Source organism: Natrix helvetica (genome assembly GCF_964273705.1).
Source record: "Natrix helvetica genome assembly, chromosome: 3".
NCBI lineage: Eukaryota > Metazoa > Chordata > Lepidosauria > Squamata > Natricidae > Natrix > Natrix helvetica.
In genome coordinates, this window is record NC_138549.1 from 27,851,679 (window position 1) to 27,871,417 (window position 19,739).

Sequence of the window (19,739 nt, forward strand, 5' to 3'; positions counted from 1 at the left end):
ACCAGATGATGCTTTAAAGGTTCTTTCCCAATATTTGAACGCAGTGGGATTCTGTGTGGAAAAAGGCTTCAGCTCATCCTTGGCAAGACTGAATAGCTGTAACTTTTGAGCCCTTCTGAAGCTGAAGACTCCAGACAAAACTATTGCATAGTTTGTGGATCCTCCTGGATTCATGGATCCTGTTCAAATAAAAATGGCAGCATGGTTAAGTGGATCTTTGTACATGTTCATCTTGTGCATCACTTGTGCTTTATTCTGAATCTGAAGGTCCTACCCATGGTTACTACTTCAAGTTGATGTCCCGGTGCTTGGAAGCTGTTTGGGTCTGGATGGGGGACAACAGACTCAGACTCAACCCCTCCAAGACTGAGTGGCTGTGGCTACCGGCGCCCCGGTTCAACCAGTGGATTCCATCGCTGGCCATAGGGGGCGAACAACTGCCCCCCGTGGAACGGGCGCGCAATTTGGGAGTCCTCCTTGATGCCCGGCTGTTGATGGATGACCATGTGGCAGCCGTGGCAAGGGGGGCGTTCCACCAGGTTCGCCTGGTGCGCCAATTACGCCTCCTATTGGATCGGGACGCCTTACGCACAGTCACTCATGCGCTGGTGACGTCTCGCTTGGACTACTGCAATGCTCTCTACATGGGGCTCCCCTTGAGATGCACCCGAAGACTGCAGCTAGTTCAGAATGCGGCCGCGCGGGCCATCATGGGGAGGACAAGATACTCCCATATAACACCACTCCTGCGCGAGCTGCACTGGCTGCCTGTGGTCTTTCGGGTGCGTTTCAAGGTGTTGGTTACTATCTTCAAAGTGCTCCATGGCACGGGACCTAGTTACCTGCGGGATCGCATCTCACCTCACACATCCCTGCGACCTATCCGCTCTCACAGGGAGGGACTCCTTCGGGTGCCGTCCACTAAACAGTGTCAACGGGCGGCGCCCAGGAGCAGAGCCTTCTCTGTGATGGGCCCAACCCTCTGGAATGACCTCCCCCCCCCGATATTAGAACTACTACCGACCTCCGCTCCTTCCGACAGAATCTTAAGACCCACCTGTTCCAATTAGCTGGCTTAACTGATTTATAGTCCCATTTTTAACCTCCTGGCAAACATTTCATTGGGTAGTTTTTAAGGGTAATTTTAATGTTTATTTGTATTTTAATTCAAATATTGTACAGTGCACATCCTACCTCCTCCGTTTACCTATTTGTATATTTAAGTATATCTATATTTTGTATTCATACTGTTTTAATATGACTGTACACCGCCCCGAGTCCTGTTTAGGAATGGGAGCGGTCTATAAATTAAATTTATTATTTATTATTATTAAGTTGAATTACGGTAATGCACTTTACAATACATTGTAGAGTAAATTGAAGAGAATTCAGAAAGTCTAATTGATCCAGTTGATACAAAACTGCAGTTTTGGACATTTGCCAATGCATTCATGTAACACTTCTGCCTGATAGTAAGCTTCAATTCACATTGGTACAATCGAGGATGCTGGTTATTACCTATAAAGTTGAACAGCATAGTTGTACAAGTATAGGGAAATAATTTGAAGAAAATATGTGGCAGATGTTAGTAAAATATAAATTTAGCTTAGGAAATAAAACAAAAAAAAAAAACAGTAAGATAGAAACTCAAGATACCCCTGCTATGCCCCTCTTAGTATAGAAAGCTGGGAAAGACGAATGTTGTTAGGCTTTCAAGATTCTGTTATTAAAGTTTATAATCAATAAAGTAAATCAATAAATTTCTAATGTTTCTTGTGGTAGCTTGAGATGGTCTCCCTAGAAATCATGGCAGCTATTTTCAGGACTGGCTTAGAGCCTGACTTCCTAATGGGAGATCTAACTGTTATAACCATGTTTGGCCTACTAATGAGAATACATGCAGGGATTCAGTGATATGTGATACATATTTTACAGGTAGTCCTTGGCTTATGACCACAATGGAGTCCAACATTTATGTTGCCAAGTGAAACATTTGTTAAGGGAATTTTGCCTCATTTTACAATCTATATATACACATATACATGCAACGTACACAAATATGTATACAAGCAAAGTTTTATAAATGGTCTCATTTTTGCTGGAACCAGTTTCACAATCACATTTCTTTTATTGGGATATGTACTTTTACTGCTCAGGGGAAAAAAAGCAGGGCAAAGATTAGTCCAAATGAAAAGTGTCAAGGGATGAAAACAATCAACGAGTTATAGCAGTAAATTTTCTATCAGTTTTTAAAGGCCTCAGTTCTTCTCCCTGAAGAGATTATGGCATCAAAAAGAAGAAAATAGATGCGAAAAGATGCATTTCAATAGAAATCAATAGAAAAACATTAGTGTATAATTTATCTGTTGGACAAAAGAGTTACAGAACAAACTGGAATTCAGTACAAGCAAAGATTTTTTCCCCTCTGACATTAAAAGTCAGATTGAAATATTTTTTTCAAGGACACTTAAGGATTCCTGAAGAAGTAGACTTGCATTTTGCTTCAACCAGCTAGAAATGTGATTGGGTATGCTATATCAAACAGTGTGCTTTCTGTATTTGGTGGCAGATAAGCATCTCTTGTCATGCTCCATATCTAAGAAGTTCAACAGCTCTCTGAAGTAGTGCCATTGCCCACTTAACTACTAAGGAGCATAATGGAGTATATAAAGAACTATAGACCCTTAAGGACTATAACCAATGCCTGAGGAGAGAGAGCCAGATGTCACGACGACACAACATGCGGTCTCGAAAGTCCAAGACGCCGCACGTCTTTTACCTGCTGCACGGTCCATATGGAGCTAAACCATCCCGAAGAGATGGTGACAAGGAGACAAATCCTTGCTGGTCTCAGGGACACCGCAAAATCCCTGATCGACCCAAGGGAAGTTCTCCAAGCTGGCGGTTAGCAGACAGCCTCCAGGCTGACAAAGTTGGAGATGGCTCCAGAAGAAGCCAGTGAAAGTGAGTCCAGCTGAGATTTTTTCTTTGAGAATGATTGCCCAAAGATTTAAAAAAAAAGATAAATTAGTCCTTTAAGCAAAAGAATAAAGCGGTGAAATTTATCTTTATTGGACTGCCTTAGAAAGTTTTTCTTTTTCTATGAAACAATGTTTTGTGGATTGAAGTGATTGGAATGCTTCCCGTTTCTCCTCTTAAGTGAATGAATTGATTTTTTTTCTCCTATTCTTTGCTACTTTATTTTTTTGGTTGATTTAAAACTTTTTTACTTTAATAATCCTTCCTCATACTGTTTATTAAATTTTATTAAAGACACTTAGAGATTTTTGCTTTCCTTAAGTCTGATACAAATAAGAGAAAGTTGAATCTGCCATTCGGAAGCCAGAACTTGTTTCTTTTTTTAAAACAATGTATCCTTTGCTCTATTTTCTTTGATTCTGTTGACGTTGTACCTAGAGGGTTTGCAGCTTATCTGTAGAGACAGATAATGACTCAAGGACATGGAATGTTCCCTTGCAGGTGTCTTTATGGAATATTTTGGACAAGGGAAAGAAAAGACAAGACAGAACCCTCACTTTTTTGAAAACAATTAAAAGAATCTTATGTTTAAGCAAATCTAAACAAAAATATTTTTATACATAAAAGAGACATTGAAGTGGCAGTGGATTTTAAACTTTTTTTTTCTCTTTGGGAAATATGTATTTGTATACAGATGAAGAAACCCTAAGTTACCAGAATTTTTTGGATGGAATTCTAAATATATTGGAAGAATTTGAGAGATTTGATAAGAAGTTGGATAGACTATTGTCTGGCACAATAAGAGATGAAGGGACTGGAGCCTCAAAAATTAAAGAAGAGAGTGAAGACATAGAAGATAAAGATAAGATAAGAGATGAACCTAATAATGGAGCACCTATGAGTGAAAGTGGAAAGAAGAGAACATGGAAAAATGAACCTGATTATTATTATATACTTGATGATCTGGAGCTCTACCCCCCCCCCCCCCGTAAAGATATGGATTTGATGATGGAATTAAGAAGAGAAACAGTTTTAGAAAGACATCTGATAATCAAAGATATGTTAATTTTAATACCAGTTCAAGGGCAATGAGACTATATGAGAGATCTTTCAAGCAAAAAAGTGCGGAGAGAGGTTTTTAAAAACTTCATTAAAAAGTTCATAAGAGAATTGATGCAACAACTGGCTAAAGAGATAAGATTGTTTTCTTACTAGAAAGACACAGATTGATAATGAAGGCTGATAATCCAAAATTTAGTTAACCTTTGGTGATTAATAAGTAGGATTTTGTAGACACTTTTAGAATGTTTTCTTTAAAATGTTTATTTGTTAATTAATAACTCATTTTGATAATAATGAAATAATAATCTTAATTAGAAAAAACAACTTGGATATAAATTGTAAATCGAGACCTGGGAAAAAGATTTATCAATTTCACAAATACATTTTTGCTTAGATTTTGTTATAAAGATGTAATTTCTCTTGGGTACTTATAAACTTTACTAACAAACTTTTGTTTAGATTTTATTATAAAGATGTAATTTTTCTTGGGTCAGAGGCAGTGACGTGCGGTGAGGTTTATGACTGGTGAGGCACTGACACAGTGCTGAGTTTCAAATATTTTTAGACTTGTGGACTTCAACTCCCAGAATTCCACAGCCAGGCATGCTCAGTTCCGATTTAAAGCGACAGCATTTGTTTTTCTCCTTTGCTCCTTCTTTCTTTTTCTTTTTCTTCTCCTTCCCCTCCTTCCTCCCTCTCTCCCTTCCTCCCCCTCTCTCAAACACACACACACACACACACACACACACACAAAAGTTGGATTGGACTATCTCTCCTACCCCTTCCCTCTCTCACTCACTCTCAAACAACCCCCCCCCCACACACAAAAGTTGGATTGGATATCTTTTCCAGTGGCTTGAAGAGTCTTTGCCTGGCTTCCTGCCTCCTCCTGTGGTCTCCTCAGTGCTCGCTTGTGCTCTCCCTCCCCAAGTGTAGTTTGATTGCAGGTGGAGCCACATTGACTTTTCAAATTTGTAATCAGTGAAGCTGGGCTAGATTTTTATATAGTTTTATCCAGCTGTGTGTGTGAGAGAGAGAAATGAATGGGGGCCTGGGGAGGAAGTCACTACACTTGGGGAGGGAGAGCACCAGTGAGGTTAAGCAGAGTCATCCACGGTGAGGCAGCAACTAGCTCAGCTTTTTCCTTTTACTTTTTTTTTTCATGATGAGAGTGGTGAGGCTGTGCCTCACCTGCCTCACCTGACTGCACGTCACTGGTCAGAGGAGAGATGTGATATAAAGGGTTAATTTTTTTCTTTTTTTGTTTAGATAACTACAATAATAATAAGGAAATGTTAATGGATAATGTTTAATGATATTTATGCTATAAAAGGGTAATTATTGGAGGTTTATAGGAATAGCTAAAGAATGCCAGTAGGAGGTTGTGTCTTTAAATACAAATTATTCCAGATAAAAGCACGCTTAAATAATTATAGCTAAATGAGAATGATGGTACATTGATGGCAAAATACATACAATTTTTCGATTTAAAATGTAAACAAAAAATATGAAGGCTGTATAAAGAATGATTGTGGTAGTAACGCACGAAATTTATTTGTAACCAATCAACATGCTTTCTACAAGATGTAATGAAGAATGATTCTTTTTGTGTGTGTGTGTGTTTTTGTTTAATTAAAATAATAAAAACAATTCCAAAAAAAAGAACTATAACCAATGCCTAGGACACATGGAACCAAACAAACTTTGTTTTAGAGCACTAGTTCAATATCATTTTTGATATGACTACAGATGTCATCTTAAATCTTATCAGAACTTTAAATAAATAAGTGCATGGAAGAGGAGATCATGCTTTCAGTGAAACACAAACTTCCCTTATGATAATTAATTACACATGAGTAATGTACCTTCTTCTGTTGTATCCTGATTGGATCAGTGTCACAGAAGGTTCTGCTAGCCTTTTTAAAACTCTTACATAGTGTTGTGGTCCACCGGCGGCCTGTGAACATAGCAGCAGAGTTGGACAGTGAAGAGGTTGGGGAGGAACATGGGCCAGTCCTGGAGTCTGGTGAAGGCTCGGACAAGGGCTCTGCATCGGAGGCAGAGAAGGGGCCAGGGACATCTGGTAGTTATGTTCTGCCTTTGGAGCCTCTGGAGTCTGACATCAATGAGGCAGAAGAACAGTATGAGCCTGTTCCCACTGTGTGCATGTGCAGAGCTTCCATAAGGGAAGAACAATTAAGACAAAAAAGAGGAGCAAATGGATGTCAGCCTTTGCAGGAAGCAATGTTGGTTCAAGCTCTGAGAAGCTCTGTGTCAGCATTCCAAGTATCATGCAGAATTAAATCAGAATCCAAGGCAAAACTTTCCTTAAAGTTCCAATTTAATAAGACAGACATCTTAGCACATCTGTGGAATTCCAACTCTGATTTTCTTCCTGGAATTCCACCCAGGTGAAAGTTCATAATCTTATGCCCACACCCATAAATCCATCACATGGTCCAATCTTCTTCGACCCCGACAACTCCACCCCGCTGGTTCCGGTCAGGTGTCAAAGTGCGGAGACAAAAGATGACCTTGGGCTTCTAGAAAGAATGACAACAACACATTCCACAAATCTACTCCTCTCTATTCCCCCCTCCCAACTACTACACTAATGAAACAGCATAGGAAAATAATAGAAAGTGTGGCAGGACAAAGATCCTAAAAGGAACATAACTACAGGCCTGACACTCTGTTTGATTCTGTGCTCTGTTTGGCCTTGCAAAACTAATTGGCAATTAGGTCTCTGGCAGCATTTTAAGGGAGATAAAGGTGGGTGTTTATCAGCATAACCCAGAAGACTGTGTCAGACATCTGTCGGACTCTTCCCAGACTATTTGTGAATAATTATAGGCTGTGAATGACCATAATTCACAGCCATTTAAATAAAAGAGAGTTTTTAGACTAAGCATGTGATTGATGCTTTATCAGGAAGCCTAGGTCAGAACACATAGGCACAATAAAATACATGTACAAAATTGTTTAGGAAGTATTGACTTTATTTTTCTTACCTGTTGACATTCTAACACAGATCAGATCTCTCTCTCTCTCTCTCTCTCTCTCTCTCTCTCTCTCTCTCTCTCTCTCTCTCTCTCTCTCTCTCTTTCTCTGTGTCTCACTGACTCTATCTTTCTCTCTCTCTCTGCCTCTCACTTTCTCTCTCTCTCTAATCTACCATATTTTTCAGAGTATAAAATGTTCCAAAGTATAAGATGCCCTTAGCTTTTGAGGAGGAAAACAAGAAAAAAAAATCTGCCTCTGCCTCCCAGCAATTTGCCTCCTTGCCCCAAACAGCAAACAATACAGAAGATATACACTGTGTCTGGTGTTACATTTCAGATTATACTTGTACAGATGCTGTTAAAACTGGTGTGGCTTTCTGGAAATATACATTATTCTGTGCTATTTAAAAGAAGATACAATGACACTGGGTCTTTTCATATCAAGCATTTATTTTAAAAAGCTTCTTCATTTTGTTAAGTTAGCCTGTTTAGAGTCTGTTTTTTGGGGGGGGGAATGTCCCTCTGCCTCCCAGCAATTTGTCTCGTTGCAGCAAACAGCAAATTTCACTTTCAGTTTCAGTTTAAGCATGGGGCTTCCGATGATCAGCTGTTTCAGGCTGAAGGTACTGCCACAGCTTATTGTCACCTCCACAAGCCTCCTTTTCTCCATTGGCTGCAAGGAGGTAAATTGCTGGGAGGCAGAGGCCAAAGTGGGGTGGGGTGGGGTGGGTGGTGGGCTACATTCAGTGTATAAGAAGCACCCAAATTTTCACCCTCTTTTAGGGGGCAAAAAGGTGCATCTTATACTCTGAAAAATAGAGTATATCTATACACACACACACACACACACACACACACACACGTGAGTATGGTTGTGGATGTGATAATAGCAACAAGATTAGCTTCTCTTTTGCCAACAAATCTTATCTTAGATCTTATTTTTGGGAGGGACTGACTCATCTTGCAGCAGTGGCACTGACAGCCCCACCCACCAGAAGTCCACTGACAGCCCACTTCTTCTGCAGACATTTGCCACCATTCATGCGTGTTGCCCCCTGATTGATCCAGAGCTCTATTATTGGTTGCAGAGGGCTTTCTGGAGGGGCTTTGATGGCAGGCCTGGGGCAATGTTTGCATCAATCTGCACCTCGTTTCTTGGCTGCAGAGGGCTTTCTGGAAGGGCCTCTGACAGTGAAACAGAGGCCAGGGGCAATGTGTGTGAGTGGTGGCAAGCAGCTGTAGAAGAAGTGGGCTGCCAAGGCAAAGCAGGTATCGAAGTGTGCAAGGTCTGGTAAGTAGGGCAACTCCACCCCACATCCCCACCCTAGCTTAATTTTTATCTGTGCACCTCACCTCCCCCGCGCATGCTGGAGTCTTAATTAGGCCTTATTTTGGGGGGTAGGACTTATTTGGGGGGGTAGGGCTTATATTGGCACACTTGTAAAACTCAATCTGAGACTTACTTTCAGGGTAGGTTGTATTTTTGGGAAAACATGGTGCATGCAATTTAATGAAATCATTCATTTTCCAAAGTTTTGTTTCATATGGACAAGAAAAGAAAAGAAAAGTTCTAAAAATGGGCATTGTGATACTTTTATTGTATTTAAATTTATTGGCTGCTCTATTCCAATGGATGAAAATGAATGAAAATTACTATATGTTGTAGAACATTTTTTATTAAAAATGATTTCTTTGTGGACATTTCTTCCAACAAGAAGGCATGGAGATACTTTTATAAATATTGTATGGCACCATTCTCATGTTTCTTGTCTGATTTGGTTATTAGATCCAGCAGCTGTCTCCATTGACTAATAAGTGGGGCAATGTTGAAATATAAAAATGTATCATTTTATGTTTTGAACTCTTCCTCCCTTTTCATGCTCATCACGAAGCACTATATGCTGAAGATGGATTACATCTTTCCATGCTAGTATGTGTCATGACTGATGCCAGGAGAAAGAAGAAAGGGTGAGAAAACTTTTGTGGTTGTGGTTGTGTCTGGCTCTTTCATTTCCATTGTGTTCTATAAGCTGACCATTATACATAATTCACAGTGCCCATATCACATCTGTTTGTAGCCCTTGACAGTTGTCATCTCACCATAGGAGCACTTGTTATGCATATATACTGCTCCAGTGATGTTCCCTTTCTCCTTCACTCGGTTTTAAAGTTTTTAACAACACATTTCACAATTTCAAAATAAATTAAGCACCATTTGTTGCCTTTTGTCATGCAAAATAGCAATTACAACTTCAGAAATAGACTTTTAACTAAGCAGAATTTCTTATCTCCTCGGTCTAAGCAAGCAGTTGGACAGGCCATTATCCAAAAAATAAATCAATCACAGTTGGGTACTTAACACTATTCATATTTTAGAACAACTTAACATTTGCAGGTAGTTTTCAAGATCCACTCCTAAACCTTTGAATAAAATGTTTAGGTAAGTTGGAACTGTTATTTAACATCAATTAGTGAAATGTTTGCCTTAGCATATATCTGTAGTATGTGTCTGTATGTGTGTGTGTGTGTGTGTGTGTGTATTACTTTCTAAATCTATATAACATTTAGAAAACATTTCCAAATACACTAAGACATAATAATACAGAACATAATATTAATTCAATAATAAGGGCAGGGCCATTCACATGGTCCATTAGTCTCACTTTATCCTTTTAAATTGCTCTGATCATTGACCAACTGCAAGGTAAAGTTAAAGGTTCCCCTTGCACATATGTGCTAGTCATTCTCGACTCTAGGGAGCGGTGCTCATCTCCGTTTCAATGCCGAAGAGCCAGAGCTGTCCAATGACATCTCTGTGGTCATGTGGCCAGCATGGCTCAATGATGAAGGCACACGGAATGCTGTTATCTTCACACCAAAATTGGTTCCTATTTTTCTACTTGCATTTTTACATGCTTTCGAACTGCTAGGTTGGCAGAAGCTGGGACAAGTAACAGGAGCTCACTCCATTACACAACACTAGGATTTCAACCGCCGAACAGCCAACCTTTCTGATTGACAAGCTCAATGTCTTAGCTACTGAGCCACTGCGTCCCTCTAACTAGTTAGACCAACTGTTAGACTAACTGTAGTCTAACACTTTTTCAACAGCCAGCGGTGTTTCACCTCTTTCTGACCACTTTATTTCCAATTGCAATTTTTTTATTTTCGGTTGTACTGTAATTCTTTTCCTTTTATTTAATGCATTACCAATACGGTATTTATACTTTAGAGGCATGGTTACAAGGGTATAGAAGAGAAAGAAAAACGTAAGCCAAGTACATAGTTATAGACTCAACACAGTGTTGATGGCAATGTATCTGACAGACAATGTCCTTTCTTGAACAGAAGAACTGCTGAAGCTGTACAATGTTTTTATGGGCAACACGAAGTAGTGAGTAAAGTAGTCTTACCATGGAGACTTCATGTACAAACAGTAAGCAACAAAGTGTAAGCTACAAGGACTGAAAAATTGCCATTGCCTATCCAGCTTTCTGAGTGTTAAAATAGCCTTCCATTTTGCAATAGCCACTGTTGGACAAAATGACTTTGAAAGGAAGGGTGATTTCATTTATGACTTCCAATTCTTATGCTTTGAGTCACAACTCCTTCCTGGTAGCAGATTCACCATCTCAAAGCAACTTTATGTATCTCTTGGGAATTAATATTCTGCTGAATATCTACTTTCATTATTAGAAAAGAGTTGGTACTAGAAATGTTTGGAAGATGATGATGATGATGATGATGATGATGATGATGATGATGATGATGATGATTTCTTTGCCAACAGTTCCTACCAACATCTTGCAATCAGTAACTTCAACAACCAGTTTGAAGAAACCATAAGCATTTGAAATGTGGATTTACAGGCAGCTGTTACCTATAAACTGGGTTAACAAAATCAAATGAGGAGGTGATAAGCCACCTTGGAAAGCCAAGGGAAATCATCAAAGCCATTAAAAAGTGAAAGTTAGAATATTTTGGACATGTGATGCGACACCCAGAAAAATAAGGCATCCTTCACTTAATCCTCCAGGGAAAGATTGAAGGCAAATGAGGTCCAGGAAAAAGAAGAAAATAATGGCTTCAAAATCTAAGGGACTGGTTTGGACAAAACTCAGCAGCAGTTTTTCATGCAGCTGTTGACAAAAATAGAACTGCCAACATGATCACCAACGTCCGATGACAGATATGGCACAAGAAGAAAAACAACCGGCTATTGTTGTTATGGTCCTCCTGCATATTTAACCATTTAAATGTGAGCCAGCAGTGTGCAGCAGCTGCCAAAAAAGCCAACACAGTTCTAGGCTGCATCAACAGAGGGATAGAATCAAGATCACGTGAAGTGTTAATACCACTTTATAATGCTTTGGTAAGGCCACATTTGGAATACTGCATCCAGTTTTGGTCACCACGATGTAGAAAAGATGTGGAGATCTAGAAAGAGTGCAGAGAAGAGCAACAAAGAGGATTAGGGGATTGGATGCTAAAACATATGAATAACAGTTGCAGGAACTGGGTATGTCTAGTTTAATGAAAAGAAAGATCAGAGGTAACATGATAGCAGTGTTCCAATATCTTAGGGGCTGTCAGAAGAGGGAGTCAAGCTATTCTCCAAATGACAAGAAGCAATGGGTGGAAACTAATCAAGGAGAGAAGCAACCTAGATCTAAGGAGAAATTTCCTGACAGTTAGAACAATTAATCAGTGGAATAGCTTGCATCCAGAAGTTGTGAATGCCCCAACACTGGAAGTCTTTAAGAAGATGTTGGATAGCCATTTGTCTGAAATGGTATAGGGTTTCCTGCCTAGGCAGGGGGTTGGACTAAAAGACCTCCAAGGTCCCTTCCACCTCTGCTATTGTATTGTATTGCATTGCATTGCTTTGTTTTAAAAAAATCTTTACAGTATACATAGAATCTACAAACTTTTGACCCACCACATTTCCTGCTTAGAAAACTTCTGATTGTAAGGTTCACCCAATCTTAGCAGGTGTGAAGCAGCAGACTCACAATTGAGACAGGCTGACGTTGACCCCTTAGGCTATCAGAGGCTTCTGTGACAATTAGGTCCCACTTAATCCATGTTTTTGAATGCTTACCAGGGGTCCTTGAGAGTTGCCCAGCCCTCTCACCAATCATCTTTAGAGGGATGCACTTCAGTTCACAATTATTTCAGGGCGATGGTGAGTTTCAAGTAGCCTTAGTGCTTAGTATAACCAACCAAACAATGTTATACACAATTTGTCTAGCAAAAGAATCTGTGTTCCCATTTATCTGTCTATGGATGGATGGATATATTAAGAAGCCGGCAATGGTGGAGGGGGAGGTGGCAATGCGAGTTAAGGTCTTGGAATTAATCAATCCCATCTGCATGTACAAAAGGCATGACATAAGGAACAAAAAGCATCTGAGACAAAACTGTGTTTCTTTTCACAGGGAATTGGGGAAATTAATGTCAGCACTAGGCTGAAGACATAAAGAGAGTCAAAATTAAAAATCCTTTGAAAGCTTCCAACAAGATTCCTATAATCAGCTGAAAGATAAGTAATGATCAAAGCTGCTTTAAAATAGTATTATTCACCCCCTTGGAACGGTTTAAATATACTGTACTATTCAGCAGAAATTACATGAGATTACTGCTCAAAGTATGCTGTTGTTTCAGTATGGAGGCCAGATGTTGTAAAAAAAAGAAGAAGTAAGTTTACCCTATTTATATGTGCTTGAAAACTAAAACCATTTACATAAATAAAAAGTAGACATGTGAGAGTTAGGAAAATCATTTACTTCCTTGTAGTGTACTATAACACAATTTATTCATCAAGGATTCACCTTCACAATACTCTCTGCCATGGCAGCCACTACACACTCAAACCTTCAGTGGCAGGGACCATGCACTGAGGTACTTGTCTCAAAGCTTAAGCCAGCATCTCACTTAGATCTCTGTATGACTAATTTAGGGTAAGAGCCTGAAAGAAATGCTTTGCAAACATTGTACTTAGTGCCACAACCATATGTGGCACAGTTTATACCCATTACTGTTTTATATGGGGAGGGACTGTAGCCCCTTCCTTCAAATGGTTCATCATGTGGCTCCATGGCTTTATTGTCACTTGACCAATAAGACTTGTTTTGAAATATTGTTGTCCTTTTTCTAATGGGTTAGTAAGCTCTTTGGCAATTCCCTTCCTTTCAATCTTTCATATGTCAGTGTTCCAAATATCATCCAAAATTAAACCAGAGTCCAATGAAAAGTATTGCTCTAAGTTCAAATTTATTAAGAGAGAAATATTGGCACATCTGTGGAAACCCAAATCTGAAAACTTCCTGGGATTTCCACCCAGTTGAAAGTTCATGACCTTGTCGCCACTCCCACAAGTCCATCACATGGTCCAATTCTCCATTGCCACACTGGCATCTCCACTCATCCACTTCTGTTCAAGTGCAGAAGTGCAGAGACAAAAGATGACCTTGGGCTTCTAGAAAGGAATGTTTTATTTTGACAACAACACATTGTACTCCTAACCATTCCCCATCTCTATTACCCTGCTAATGAAACAGCATAGTCAAATAATAGAGAGTGTGGCAGGACAAAGATCCTAAAAGGAGTATGACTGCAGGCCTGATACTATATATATATATATATATATATATATATATATATATATATATATATATATATATATATATGTGTGTGTGTGTGTGTGTGTGTGTGTGTGTGTGTGTGTGTGTGTGTGTGTGTGTGTGTGTGTGTGTGTGTGTGTGTGTGTGTGTGTGTGTGTGTATATATGTGTATATGTGTATATGTGTATATGTGTATATGTGTATATGTGTATATGTGTATATGTGTATATGTGTATATGTGTATATGTGTATATGTGTATATGTGTATATGTGTATATGTGTATATATGTGTATATATGTGTGTGTGTGTGTGTGAGAGAGAGAGAGAGAGAGAGAGGGAGGGAGGGAGGGAGGGAGGGAGGGAGGGAGAGAGAGAGAGAGAGAGAGAGAGAGAGAGAGAGAGAGAGAGAGAGAGAGAGAGAGAGATCTGGTAAGCAGGATGTATTGTCATGTTCCTTAAAAATTAATTTCATGTCCTGTAGCTTTAAGGTGCTGGAAAAGGGAGGAAGTTTTTTTCTTTTTTTCTTACTGTGTTCTTGTGTTCTGTGATGCGTGCATTTATTCTCCTGTTTGTTTGTCCTATGCATGTTGCAGGGCAGATTTTGCATGGTATTTCGTAGACTCCTTGGTTTTCTAGCTGGATTTCGTCTTTGGGGTTTCTTAAGATGTTGGCCATTTTTTGGTCAGTGTTGAAGGCTGTCTTGATATTGTGTTTGTGGAGAATTTTGCTGATTTTATCTGTGGTTTCTTTGATGTAAGGGAGGAGGGCGTTGTCCTGTTCTGTCTCTTGGTTTTTGGGAGGAGTCTCCCTTTGGATTTGGCTGGTAATTGTTTTTATTTGGAATCCGTTGGAGATTAATACATTTGTGAGAGTGTATAATTAGTTTTCAGGCGGTCTTTGTCAGCTAGCCGTTTGGTTCTGGAGATGAGGGACTTGGGTACAGAGTTGATCTGTGCAGGGTGGTGATGGGATTGTGCATTTAAGTAGCGATTGGTGTGTGTTTTTTTTCCAGGTAGATGGTGTGTCCTAGGGAGCCATTGGGTTTTTTGGTAGATTAGGATGTCCAGAATGGGAAGTTGGTTGTTTGCTTCTATTTCCATGGTGAATTGTATTTTGGGGTGTAGGCTTTTGAGATGTGTGAGGAAGTTGTACAGTTTTTCTTTCCCGTGTGGCCAAATCACGAAAGTATCATCAACATATCTAAGCCAGAGTTTGGATTTGTGTTCAGATTTATCTAAGGCATTAGTTTCAAAATGTTCCATGTATAAGTTTGTGATGACAGGTGAGAGGGGTGATCCCATGGGTGCTCCTTCTATCTTTTTGTATCTTTGTCCTTTATGGATGAAGTATGTGTTGGTTAAGCAGTGGTTGGTCAGATCCAGGATGTGTTTAGAGGGGTTGTGTTTGTTCTGGATAGCTGTCAAGGCTTCTTTTATAAGCACTTGGGTGAAGAGGGATATGACATCGAAGCTCACAAGTAGGTCTCTGGGTTGTAGGTTTTGTTTCTTTATTGTTTCTGTGAAGTGGAGTGAGTTTTGTACATGTGAGGTGATGGATTCTGCATAGGGTTGGAGTTGTTTGGCAAGGAATTTGGCAAGATTCTGTAGAGGTGAGCCTGTGGAGCTGACTATGGGTCTGACTGGTGTTCCTTCTTTGTGTATCTTGGGGAGGCCATAGAGTTTGGGGTATCTGGAAGATTTCTCTCTGGGGATGATTCTTTGCTGGATCTCTTCACTGATGGGAGAGGCTTTTATTTTGGATTTGGTGGTTTTTTCCAGGTAGGTGGTGGGGTCTGTGTTTAGAGGTTTGCAAGCCAAGACCCCTTAAAGCAGCAGCTTAAAGCACCTTAAAGCTACAGGACATGAAATTAATTTTGAAGGAACAACAATAGACACACAGCCAGCACCAATCAGCATCACTCTACCAATCATGATACAACCACACAACCAATCATTCCACTTACTGAAACAAAGCCAGCACTCCACACACCCCCACCAATATTTATAGAAAGATGGCAGCTCCAATCATACTTTAAGCCCAAAACCCAGCCTGAAGATGGCGAGTGAGACCTCGCTGAAACGTTGCCAAGACAATCTCAATCTTACACAGGAAAAGACCCGGATACAACAAGACCAGCATACGTACACCCGTGAAAATCTACAAAAACAAATGCCCCTCGGGTTGTGTGTTCTGTTCAATGCTGGGAGTCATTTTTTTTACTACTGGTTCTGTGGGTGTGGCTTGATGGGCGTGGCTTGGGGGCGTGGCTTGGTGGGCATGGCAGGGGAAGGTTACTGCAAAATTCCCATTTCCTCCTGATCAGCTGGGACTTGGGAGGCAGAGAATAAATGGGGGTGGGGCCAGTCAGAAGTGGTATTTATCAGTTCCCCAAACTACTCAAAACTTCCAATAAAGGGGAAGGAAACATAGCTAGGATAGATTAGCAAAGGTAAGGGAATAAGAAATGATATCAAATTATATTTGGGTCTGTGGAAATACCATCCCAAGGAAATATAAACTGAGGCCGGAAAGAGACACCTACAATAATAGAAAAGAAAGAGAGAAAGGAGAAGAACCTGAAAAGAAGATTGGGGAAAGAAGAAAGAGGCAAGGAATTAATGGCTTCCATACCAACCACAGACTTACACAGGTCATTTCAGTCCCAACTCATGGACTTACTATTTGCCTTGAAGTGTAAGGTGTGTGCTCTGAAGATTGAGAACACTACTGTCAATCATTCACCATGGTCCGATCACTGTTTTGTTAAGCTTTACCATAATCTCTGCTGGGGTGGACCAGTTTGAATTATTGACCCCTGATGTTTGATGGATCATGGTAGTTTCTTGAAAGCACCATACATTCTGAGGGATTTAGCAGGCACTTCCTTCATGTACCTGATTGATCTCAGAGACAAAGGTATTTTAAAATTTCCATTTAGTCTCCAATTTCAGCTATACAGTAGAGTATTGCTCGATAAGGCAAATTATCTGCATCCATTTCAATCAAGATTCAGACCTAGAGACCAAATGACATTAATAACTGATATGCACTATGGGGAGTTTTTCATTGTCATGTTGCAAGGCCTGGTGGAATATGAAAGGTGAAAAATCATAATTACTTGAATCAAAGATCTCATTCTACATAAAGCAATACAATTTTTAGATCTTGATAGGACAACTTCTTAGGCTTCCCCCGATGAGTGTGGTAATCAGAAAATCTCTATCATTTTTTACTCCCAGGATCCTAGGACTAGATGGAGGTTGCAGATACACTTCTCTTTCTTCCTAAAATTTCCAGCTCAGTTGTCATTGTTAGGAAGAGTCCTGGATGTTCAATCTACATTTTCTACATTCTATTTAATTCTGTCATCTGAATTTTATTCACTTCTATTCTCATTATGTTTCATGTCCACAAACTTTGTATAAGAAAAAAAAAAGAATGACAGGACTTATTCTCCCATATGTTAATCTATTCAGAGAATTCAGACTTAACCTAAACAATTGGTCTATAACTCTTGGCTTAATTTCCTTAAAATTAAATCACATTGCTGATTGATCTTGCTCATCAGATCTCAGCTACATTGAAAACAACTGTCAGGCATTCTAAAAGGGTTTCATAATATGCTGAGGATAGATGAGCTAAAACAAAACAAAACTTTACATGGGGCATTTATACGATCATGATCTTGCATGATTTTGAAACTTCACCCATAGACTTCTGATCAGTAAATCACATACATGATTTATTTTCCCCTCAGGTCAGCCATCAACACATTATCATGATTAACTTTGTGACTGAGTGGAATCAGGCTTTGGATACTCTAAAACAGACTGCCTAAGATATCTGGCAGTTGTGATCAATAGTTCTCTTAAGATTTGTAAAATTCCATCTTTATTGTATGAACTTTGTCTGAGCTTTCTTAATCAATCTGAATCTTATATTAGATCTTATATCACTTAATTTCAAGGTAACTTAGGTTTTGAAGTTATATGCCACTTAAGATGTACTTCTATTAAAACAAGTTGAGGTTACCAAACAATATAAACTAGAAGCAAAAGCAATTTAAGCACTGAACCTTCCCCCACATCACAAAAATCTAATTAGCAATACAGGCAATATTGAAATAATTGCCACCAGGAGGTTTGATCTAAAGAAAACAGAATAAAGTTGAATAAGGCAAGCTGACCAGAGGTCTGTGATGGAATCTCCTATTTCTAGAACTCCTGTTTCTCTTGAAGCATTTCTTATACATTTCAGTTTTAAACTGACATAATAAGATCCCAACGTTTGTCTAGATGGCTTCTTATATAAAAGAGAGTCTGTATAATTCTATGCCTCCATCAAAACCTTTAACAGTGTGTACTCTAAAATCTATTTAATTTGTACAAAACTGTTGTGTCAATTTTTATTTTAAAAACAGTGTCCAAGGTCACACTTTTGTGTTGTTATAATAATATATTTATATTCTTGCAATTTACATTGCACAATTATGATAATATCATAAGTGACTAGGCTTTACCACAACCTGCTGAATTTCAGTTATAGCACTACTATATTAGCACTAGAAAGCACTACTAAATTACCTTTCACTTTTCCTTTGGAATCTACACATCCTTATCTTCCCAGTTTACCATGCATTTCTTTCCCATTGTTCTTGGGAAAGCAGGTGTGTGTGGAATCCTTTTTTTTTCTTTTTCCCCTACCTCTTTAACCTTTTGTATACAAAATAGATCACCATAAATCCTTAAGAGTATTCAATTTCTTAAAATAGTAAACTAATAAGGAAACAAGCAAACTCTATTTAATTGAGAGCTTCAAAATATCAGGAAGTTCCATTTTATTACTACTTCTAACAAAACATGCAATCTTTTTGTAATGGTTCGCCGAAAGTACATATAGAATACACGGAGCTGGAAATAATTGCCTGTTTTAATGAAGGAAACCCAAATCCAACATTTATATTTCTTATAAGTTGAATATTTTAATTAAGTACAATGTATTTCTCATGATAGTAAGCTTTCACTTTCTACAATTAATTAACTTAAAAAGTGAAACCTTGCTATGCTTAATTAGAGTAATATCTACAATATAAATAGTTAACTGCTCATCCTAACTGACCTTGATTAATATGAAAAAGCTAAGTAGAACTAGATCCAGTTTGTACCGTTGATGGAAAACCATTGAAGAAAACAAAACAGAAATTTAGGAAGTTGGGGGGAAAAACCTGGAAAAGGTGAAAGCCTGCTTCCATCATGTTGCCAAGAAGATAACATCCTTGAAACTACTCAGAACTGAGTTTAATTTAAAGATGAACCTTTTTAAATATTTCATTACAGATGAGGCGTATCATCTTAAAATGCATTTTAAGAGAGTTAATGCTTCATTTGTGTATCATCAAAACAGATGTTTATGTATTAATCCTCCATGTGAAATTTGTGCTGATTCCTTAATCAGATGAGAGCACTAACATTTACATAAGGACTCAATGTGGTACCATATTCAGCAAAGAGTTCTCTTCAGATATGAACATATGAATGTAAGAGCATAATCTCATATGCGGTTTGGGTAACATAAAGTTATATTTAATGTCTATTCTAGTCACAAGACTTTCAGCTGGATAATTGATTCCTTAGTCATTTTCTTTTATACTTCATGAAAACCATGGTGGTGTATTGGTGGAGAATAGGAGCAATTGCAATCTTCAGTACCATGGTCCCCTGGTGGTTAGAATGCAGCAGTACTACTTCTGCTGACAACCGGCTGCCTGCAAATTGGCAGATCGAAACTCACCAGGCTCAAGTTTGACTCAACCGTTTCTGACCAGTTATGGAGAACCGGTAGTGGAAATTTTGAGTACTTCAGAGAACCAGTAAATACCATCTTGACTGGCCCTGCCCCATCTATTCTCTGTTTTCCAAGGCCCAGCTGATCGGGAGGGAATGGGGATTTTGCAGTAACCTTCCCCTGGAGTGGGGAGGGAATGAAGATTTTGCAGTATTCTTCCCTTGGAGTGGGATGGGAATGGAGATTTTACAATATCTTTCCCCTGCCATGCCCACCAAGCCACACCCA